The sequence below is a fragment of the Loxodonta africana genome, chromosome 5, assembly GCF_030014295.1.
Source record: "Loxodonta africana isolate mLoxAfr1 chromosome 5, mLoxAfr1.hap2, whole genome shotgun sequence".
Lineage (NCBI taxonomy): Eukaryota > Metazoa > Chordata > Mammalia > Proboscidea > Elephantidae > Loxodonta > Loxodonta africana.
The window spans coordinates 136,043,531-136,053,912 of NC_087346.1; positions in this window are offsets into that span (position 1 = coordinate 136,043,531).

Here is a 10,382-nt window from a genome sequence, read left to right on the forward strand (position 1 = left end):
TTTTTTGTTTGATTTTCAGTCACTTAACAGGAGGAAATTTTAAACCTTTGCTAATTGCATACTTTTCAAAAAATCATTTGGTTAGCATTTGATAAGGCTGTGGAATCTTGGTCTTTAACAACTAAAAGTAAAGTTTATTTTTTATTAGATTTCCAACTAACACATACCATTTCTTGGCTTTCTTAAGGAAAAATCTTGTACTCTGAGAGAAAAACACATTTCCAGTTTTCATTTGCCCTAGCATTTTTTGAACACCAGGTGCTGTGCTAAGCATGTTGTTGTCATTAGGTGCCATTGAGTCAGGTCCGACTCACAGTGACCCTATGTACAACAGAATGAGACACCTCCCAGTCCTGTGCCATCCTCACACTTTACATGTGTTAATGTAAGCATTTTACATGTATAATGTATTAATTATCAATTCTTCACAACTGCCCGGCCAAGGAAAATGAAGAACTCTGATATTACGGGAGCCCTGGTGGCATAGTGGTTAAAAGCTATACCTGCTAACCCAAAGGTTGGCAGTTTGAATCCACCAGCCACTCCTTGGAAACCCTATGGGGCCATTCTATTCTGTCCTATTGGGCTATGAGTCTGAATCAACTCAATGGCAATGGGTAACGGGTGAGGTTATGTAACCTTGAGGGTGAGGAACAGGCCCCCAAAAGTCCATTAACTTCTAAACCCATCACCTTAAGAGTTGATTCTGACTCACAGCAACCCTATCGGACAGAGTAGAACTGCCCCATTGGGTTTCCAAGTCATAGCCCTGTGCCACTTGGGGCTTGCCCTGTGAAGGCCCAGGCTTTACGTAGAAATCTCAGTTCTGCTCCATCCTTCTCTCCCCATTCATTCCGCTGTCCCTGTCTCACCTCTTGGGAGACCTCAAAGTGTACCCAGAGTCACAACCTGCTTACTGCCCATCCTTTTAGTCCCCTCTCCATTCCCATCCCCAGGGTTCCTCACAGGCAAGCTCACTTCTACCCACAGATGTTATAATTTCTTCTGAATTTCCAGGTGTTTTGTGTCAGGAAATGTTTTAGGTTATGTGTCTCTGAAATTCCTGGGTTTAGAAATTGACCACTTTCCACTTAATCTTTAAATCATGAGAAGGGAGTGAGGCTCTATCTCTGTGACTTTTAATGAGTTATTTGTACAGATGTAGAAAGATAAATATTTATCAGTGTAGTCAGATGAGTGAAAGTTTAGTAAGCTTTCCTTGATGTATTGACGTACTTGGGCCGGCTGACTTTCTGTGCTTTAGCAAATCTCACTTGAGTTCTATTGGCATAATTAGACGGAGAGGATAAGTCATCTACAGTAAAACCGGCGAAAACCAGAACCTGTGTAAGGCGGAAACCTGCCAGAGAAGAAAACGCAAATATCTTCCACTAAAACGAGCCATACAAAAGTGGTAAGACTGCACCCTGTCGAAGGCGGAAAACGTGCAAGACCTGTAAAAACAAAGCAGTCCTGTCCGGTTCCAGCTCTCACAGGTTTCACTGTATTTTCTGTCTCCCTGAAGCCTGACACACAGTGGTCAGGCGTTGAAACCAAAACACTCCCTCCTCTCACAACTAAGAAAAGGGAAGCCACTTTCTTAGCCTCCTGCCTTCCTCTGTTTTCACCTCCATTGTGAAAGACATCGCCGAAATACTGAGCCAGGGCCAGGCAGGGAGAGACACTATTTTTGAGCTACTTCCCAGAAGGACTTGCCTTGAGATGGGGATTTTGAGCCCCTTCCTTGCTTGGTGTCCTTGTCACCTGACTGCTGAGCCTCTCTGTTCATTCCCTCATCTTTAGGGGAGTCACATCTCTCACCCATGGGTCAGACTCTAAAGTCAGTCCTTAAGGCAAAAATCATACATAGTCCAAATTAAATCTCCCTAAGAAGGTGTTGGAGCCCCGGTGGTACAGTGGTTAAGTGTATGGCTGCTAAGCAAAAGGTCGGCAGTTCAAATCTACCAGCCGCTTATTGGAAACCCTATAGGGCAGTTCTGCTCTGTCCTGAAAGGCCCTGTCAGTTGGAATCGACTCGACAGAAGGTGTTGTGTTAGAGATACGTGCTGGACTATTTCGAGAACAAAAACATAGCCAGTTTTTCCTTCTACATTGAAAGATCACACTTTCCTAAGCTGAGAACTGATATAGTTGGTGTTCATTCAGAGGCCACGTACAAAAGAGAACTAGCTTTATCAAAACAAGAATCCCAGTCATTACAGAAGAGATATTTCAGACATTTCGGAAGGCCTATAAGTCTTGAGTGAACAGCAGATCCATACTGCCCATCTCATGCACTCCGTTTTCACTCAGAAAACTCCTGAGTTTTCTCTGTTTTTGTTGGCATTTGCTGACACTTTAGGATTGAATTCTCTCAAATAATTAATTTTTATCTTGGCTATTGTAAGGATTAAACTGGTTAATCATTGTTACTAATGCTTGTCAGCTGTCAGACCTCTGTGGTCGTCATTAACTCAGAGTTTGGGCAACTGCCTACTAAACTGAGTGGAAATGCTAATAGTGCATGAAATGGGCAGTATGAAACGGCTTTTCTCCCCAAATATTTCTGGTTCTGCTCTTCTAGGGGAGCACTAGTGGCTCAGTGGTTAAGAGCTATGGCTGCTAACCAAAAGGTCAGCAGTTCGAATCCATCAGCCAATCCTTGGAAGCCCTATGGGTGAGGATGTGCTCTGTCCTATAGGGTTTTATGAGTCGGAATCGACTCGACGGCAATGGTGTTATGGATTGAATTGCGTCCCCCCAAAATGTGTGTCAACTTGGCTAGGCCATGATTCCCAGTATTGTGTGATTGTCCACCGTTTTGTCATCTGATGTGATTTTCCTATGTGTTGTAAATCTTATCTCTATACTGTTAATGAGGCAGGATTAGAGGCAATTATATAAATGAGGCAGGACTCAATCTACACGGTTAGGTTGTGTTTTAAGTCAATCTCTTTCGAGATATAAAAGAGAGAAGTGAGCAGATAGACATGGGGACCTCATACCACCAGGAAACAAGAGCCAAAAGAATAGCACGTCCTTTGGACCCAGGGTTCCCTGCAGTGAAAATCTCCTCGACCGGGGAAGATTGATGACAAGTACCTTCCCCCAGAGCCAACAGAGAAAAAGCCTTCCCCGGGCTGGTGCTCTGAATTGGAACTCTAGCCTCCTAGACTGCGAGAGACTAAATTTCTCTTTGTTAAGGCCATCTACTTGTGATATTTCTGTTACAGCAGCACTAGATGACTAAGACAAACAGGTTTAGCTTTTTGGTTTGACTCTTCTAGGCACATGGTAGGATTGCACTTTCCCCTTGAAATTGACTGTGTGAGACTTGCTTAGGTCAGTGGCATTGGCCACACATGATCTGTCACAACTGGATGGAAGCACAGCGCCTTTCCGTCCGCCATAGCAGTGTTCCAGAGTGAGGTGATACATAGCAGATCCAAGCTGATCCAAGATGGAGATGAACAAGAAATAAACCTATGCTGTAGAAGCCACTGATCTTTTGGGGCTATTTGTTATTACAGTATAACTTAGTGCATCCTGACTGATATAAACACATATAGATCTTATATGATATTGTACTGTTTGACACATGGGTCTCACCCAGTCAATGAGACTCATGGTGAAGGTACAGTTGTGAATTGTATTTAAAACTAAATCTTTTGAACTCTTTAACAGAAAAAAATAGCCCAAGATCCCTCAAGAATATGTTTGAGTCTCACCCCATTTCTACTAACCCAACATAAGCATTACTAGAAAAGGTAGAGAATTGACAGTGATCCATTTTACTTGGATCTACAATCAACACCCATGGAAGCAGCAGTCAAGAAATCAAAAGACACATTGCATTGGGTAAATCTGCTGCAAAAGACCTCTTTAAAGTGCTGAAAAGCAAAGACGTCACCTTGAACACTAAGGTGTGCCTGATCCAAGCCATGGTATTTTCAATAGCATCATATGCATGCAAAAGCTGGACAATGAATAAGGAAGACCTGAGAACTGACACCTTTGAACTGTGGTGTTGGCGAAGAATTTGAATATACCATGGACTGCCAAAAGAACAAACAAATCTGTCTTGGAGGAAGTACAACCAGAATGCTCCTTAGAAGCAAGGATGGCAAGACTACGTCTTACATACTTTGGACATGTTGTTAGGAGAGATCAGTCCCTGGAGAAGGACATCATGCTTGGCAAAGTACAGGTTCAACGAAAAGGTGGAAGGCCCTCAATAAGATGGATTGACACAGTGGCTGCAACAGTGGGCTCAAGCATAACAACGATTGTGGGCATGGCGCAGGACCGGGCAGTGTTTCATTCTGTTGTACATAGTTTTTCTGAGTAGGAACCGACTCGATGGCACCTAATAGAAACAACAACCTGAGCATTACTAGAAAAGGTCGAAAATTGGTAGTGGGCCCCTTTTCTGTCCTTGGCACCGTGCTATGTATTTGTGCAGATGAGCTCATTCAGTCCTAACACCCCTGGGAAGAACCTTGGTTAAGCACTCAGATGCTAAGCGAAAGATCCACAGTGTGAACCCACCAGCCGCTCTTTGGGAGAAAAGACCTGGCTATCTACTTCTGTAAAGATTACAGCCCAGGGAACAGGCTGAGAAGGACTGAATGTCCCACAGCACACAGCTGGCTAATAAGTAGATGAGAAAGTTATTTTAGAGAGCAGTAAGTGCCACAACCACACTCATCTGTCAGTTTGTCGTACTGCGGGGGCTTGCATGTTGCTGTGATGCTGGAAGCTATGCCGCCAATACTTCAAATACCAGCAGGGTCGCCCATGCTGGACAGGTTTCAGCAGAGCTTCCATACTAAGACTAGGAAGAAAAGTCTGGCCACTTCTGAAAATTAGCCAATGAAAACCCTATGGATCACAACAGAATATTGTCCATGTGGTGCTGGAAGATGACTCCTAGGCTGGAAGGCACATAGAATATACAGTGGCCACAACAATGGACTGGAGCATATCAACTGTCATGAAGATGGCACAGGACCTGGCAATGTTTCCTTCTGTTGTACATAGGGTCACTAGGAATTGGAGGCAACTCAATGGCAACTAACAAGTGTCACAAAAATGCGACTTTAACATGCAGTGCCAATTTCAGCTTAAACATAGAAATTTGATAGCAGTGCCCACTTGAAGATGAGTTGCCCAGTTTAAGGGTCAGTTATTCTGGGTTGAAAAGGGAAAATACAATCTCTCCACTGCACCTGACCTTTCTCAGTGACATTGACCTTGTAAAAATTTCCCTTAAGGTAAACCTCAGCATAACAAAGCCCTAACTCAGTGATGGGTTATCCTTAGCAGTTGGGAGGTTAGCTTAGCACTGTTTGGGTGGAAATGTTGCCTGGACTCACTTTTACCAGAGTTATTTGTTGTACTGTTCGATTTGTTTTCTTGACTTATATTATTATATCGTCTCTGTAAAAAAAAAAAAAAAGAAAAAAAACCCAGCAACCTAAAGTGATGTGAGTTATCAGGATGCTTTGCCTTTCAAACTCAGATTAAAAAAAAAAGTTGCAAAAGCCAAATATATTCATTTTCATATAGTATCAATTAGTCTGAATTGGGAGACCTGGTAGTGTGGTAGTTAAATGCTTGGCTGCTAACTGAAAGCTTAGCAGTTCGAATTCACCAGCCTCTTCTCCGGAGAAAGATGTGGCAGTCGGTTTCCGTAAAGATTACAGCCATGGGAGTGTTATGGGGCAGTTCTACCCTGTCCTATAGGGTCGCTATGATTTGGAATGGACTCAATGGCAGTGGATTTGGTTTGGGTTTAGCACGAATAGCTGAGTATTGTTGTCTGTTGCCATCAAGTCGATTCTTGGGCGACCCCATGTGTGCAGAGTAAGCTGAGTGTCAGGAGCACTGAATTGCTTAAGAACATTGTCATTTACCACACATTATGAAGCCATCTTATTTTAGTTTACTATACCAAAAAAACCAAACCAAACCCACGGTCATCGAGTCGATTCCGACTCACAGCGACCCTATAGGACAGGGTAGAACTGCCCCATAGAGTTTCCAAGAAGCACCTGGTGGATCCGAAATGCCGACCTTCTGGTTAGCAGCTGTCGCACTTAGCCACTACACCACCGGGGTTTCCCAGCTCTATTAATTCACCTTTGTGCATTTCCGTGCTTGGGCACGAAATGAGAGATGAGCAGTTTGCCAGGATCTTTTGGGCTGCTTTACTGTGTGGTTAACCCTGTGGTTCTCAACCCAGCCCCACCTCAGACCATTTACTCTAAGATTTGGGCCCAGGCATCAGTATTTTTTTTTTTTTTTCAAAGCTCCCCTGTTGATTCTAACGTACATCCAGGGCTGAAGATCGTTGAGTTTAAACCATGGGCTCTGGTATCAGACAGACTTGGACACAAATCTTGATTTCATCAAGTAGGCTACTTAAGCTATCTTTCTGTTTTGTCATCTGTACAACAGGGATTGTAATAGCACCTACCTCATACATTTGTCCACCACCCATCTGACAGTTTGTCATACTGTGGTGGCTTGCATGTTGCTATGATGCTAGAAGCTACGCCGCTTGTATTTCACATACCAGCAGAGTCACCTGTGATGGACAGGTTTCAGCAGAGCTTACAGACTAAGATAGACTAGGAAAAAAGGTCTGGCAATCTACTTCTAAAAATCAGGCAATGAAAACCTTATGAGTTGGAATCGACTCAATGGCAGCGGGTTTGGTTTTTTGGTTTCAGATGCAGAAGGTTGAGTTAATCTTACGTTTTTTTACTCTTAAGTGTATGAATGGCATATTATCATCATTCATTATATAAAGTTCCTCTTGTTTTATTTATGTGTGTATTCCCTGTTATCCCCATCACCTTATTCCTTTAGGTAGGGATTGGCAAACTTTTTCATAAACCACCAGGTTGTAAATATCTTAGGCTTTGTGGGCCATATAGTCTCTATCACAGCTACTGAACTCTGCTGTTGTATCATATGGTGAAAGCAGTCATAGGCAATACATAAATGAATGGACATGGCTGTTTTCCAATAAAACTTTATTTACAAAATCAAGCCAAGAGTAAATTTGATCTGAGAGCCATAGTTTGCTGATCCCTATTCTTAGATGATCGTTCTGTATTTTCATGTGATTTTTCTTGTATCCTTCCAAATAAATGTTTTGTGGGCCTATATTTTGACAAGTAGGTGGCTTTAAAGAACAGAAGTTTATTTTCTTACAGTTTTGGAGGCTAAAAATCTAAATCAGGGTCTTGGCCATGTGGATGCCTTCTTTGTCAGCAGCACCTTGGTTCTTGGCAATTCTCACTGGGAAAGCAGGTATCTGTCTTCCCCAGTATGTGTCTGACCCTGGGTCTAACTGACTGTTTTTATAACTCAGAAGAGATTAGGTTTAGGACCCACCCTACACTGGTATGACCTCAACTGATTGATTACGTTACATTTGATTGCATTATGAAAGGTAATCTGCTTTACCCAAGGCCTACTGATTTAATGTCATGCTTAAATCATAACAGCATATGGCCAGTAATTCAATACATATTTTGGTGGCACATAATTCAATCCATAACAATATATATCTCATTTTGTTTTGTTCAGTCAACCCTATGCCTTTAAGGTCCATTCTTGGGTGCAACTTATCTGTTGGCTCTACCTACTCCATAATGTTCCATGGGTTGCATCCTCCATGTCTTACCCATTTTTCCAGTGACAGACACACAGGTTGTCTCCAACTCTCTGCTGCCATAAGTAAAGCTACAGGGAACACATCCTTGTACATTCTCTTTTATGCACCTGTGTGAGAACACCTTTGTGCTGTATGCTAAGTCATAGGGTATGCTTCCTTAAGCTGGTAGGACTACATCATTCTCTAAGTTTGCCACACATCTACACTTCTACCCACAGTACCACCAGCAATTAGTAGCATTCCATTTTCCAATTTTTTGCCAATAAAACATCTCATTGTGTTTTAATTTGCATTTCTCTGGTTACCAGTGAATTTGAGCATGTTTTCATGTGCAAGATAAGTCTAAATTTTTTGACTCATAAGCCAAGTTCTTTCCCTTAAACCTCAGCTGGTCTTCCCAAAAGACTTCAGATTTTATAACAGGATTTCACAAACATGCACAAAAGTATAGATATTTTATAATGAACTCCCATGTATCTCTTCTTCTGTGTCCTCAGTTATCAACATTTTGTCAAGCTTGTTTTAGCCATTCCCCCACACTTTCTTTCAGTTGTTGTTACTGGAAAGTCTTAAAGCAAATCCCAGAGCTCATGCCATTTCACCCAAATTGCAGCTCTGCCTGATAAGACTTTTTACAAACATTATTGCTATGCCATTATCCCAACTAACAAAATGAACAATATTTCATTAATATCCATATTTACATTTCCTCATTGTCTGGATTTGATTGATTGTTTCCTCATGGTGTCGTTTAACTTGTTCCTTGCCTCATGCCTGGCTTCTCACTTGTAGGCACATTTCCAGTCTCTCCTGCCTCTGGGAGCTTCACCTGCAGGCCCCTGATGAACTCAGGCCACGTGGATCCCACTCTGCTTGCCTATTACCAGCCTCTCCTCCCCTCAGTGCTCCACCTGCCTCCGACTTCTGGGTACTTGTCTGTTCATCTGTTCCAGCCCAGTGGGCTCTGAAGACTTAGGGTTCCAGCAGTATGACTAACCAAGTGTTAGTTTTATACCAGGATCATACACTTCATGCAGAAGCTATAATCAATACGCTAATACGTTATAGAAAGCCCTTCCCCCTAGAGACTCACAGGGCTTCATGGCTTCCTCTCCCACCTCCTTTAGCTTCTTGGGTTTCCCTCTACTCAAATGTCAATTACTCAGAGAGGCCTAATTCAAAAACACACATACGCACACACACGTACACTCCTATCATTATATTTTCTCTTACCAGTACAAGTACCAGTTGCCATCGAGTCGATTCCAACTCCTGGTGACCCCGTATGTGTCAGAGTAGAACTGTGCTCCATAGGGTTTTTGGTGTTTGGTTTTTTGGAAGTAGATCACCAGGCCTTTCTTTCAAGGTGCCTCTGGGTGGACTCGAACTGCCAACCTTTCAGTTAGTGACTGAGCACATTAACCTTTAGCACCACCCAGGGACTCCGTATAGCCTCCCTTACCTTGCTTTATTTTTCTTCATAGCACTGATTACAGCCTGAGATTTTATTTTCATACACACATGGACACAAGTACATTTTTATTTATATGTGAGAGCAGGGGCTTGGTATTGTTCACTTCTGTACCCTATAATTACAACCAGCACAAAGTAGGGGCCCCATTAAATACTTGTTCAGTGGGTGATGGAAGGAAAGTTCTTCCCCTTGGTGAGAATCCTCTAACTTCAGGGTTTTCTAAGTGGGGTGACATTCCTACTTCACCTATATTCTCAGCGTCGTTTGTATATTTTCCCTTGAATCTTCAATAGAATGAGGGCACTCTGCTTAAACCCTGGAATGCTTCAAGCACACACCGGGTTGCCAACAAGAAATCGGCATTAATTCTGCACTGAAAATGAGAAAAACTGAAGTGCCTGGTCCAAGGCCAGCAGCATTTTAAAACCATAATTGTGGGGATTTGAGCCACTGTGCTGGGCAGAGGGCAAAGGTGAGCCTGATGGCTTGGAGCAAATGGCTCACCTGGGCTTCCCATGAAGAACAGACTCGTATGGGGCACCATGTGGTGAAGTTTAATCCTAATTCACCATCAAAGAACAGCAGAGCTAAGAGTTACCTGGGGAGGCCATCTGGATCCTTTGTGATGTGACTCTAGGAATACTCTCTGGGTTGGAGTTAGAAAAATAGTCCCATGATCTCCAAACTTCCACCTCCCATCCCCCTATTTGGCCCCAAACTTCCTCCCTTTCCCCTATCTGGCCCCAAACTTCCCAAGCTTCAGCAAGACACTTGACAGGCTTTTATGAGACTGCTGGGGACAGGCAGTCAGGAGAGATTTCTAGTTCTCACAGACCCTGCTGAACTGGCGCTGGTGCCTGACTGCCTGAGGTTTTGTTTTTCTGGCAGGCAGAGAGTTTGAAGAGTTCATGGTCCCAGGAGCAGCCACGAATCAGTGAGGGTGAAGAGTTTGTGGATAAATCCCTCCGCCTCGTCGACCTTGGTTGGGGTGGTTCTCAGGCATGTTCCAAATTCTCTCCCTGTGTTCCCCAGCAGGAGAAAGCTCCAGTTGCCCTCAACAGTAACTTGCTTGATTATGCTGCTTTTGTTGGCTACCTTGCCTTCCCTGTCCCTTCTTCCTTACCAGTATTTCCAGGGATTGCCTCCCAAATAAAATATTTTCACCAAGCTGTTGTCTAGGGGTCAGCTTCTTGGGGAACCCAAACTAGACATCAGCTTCAG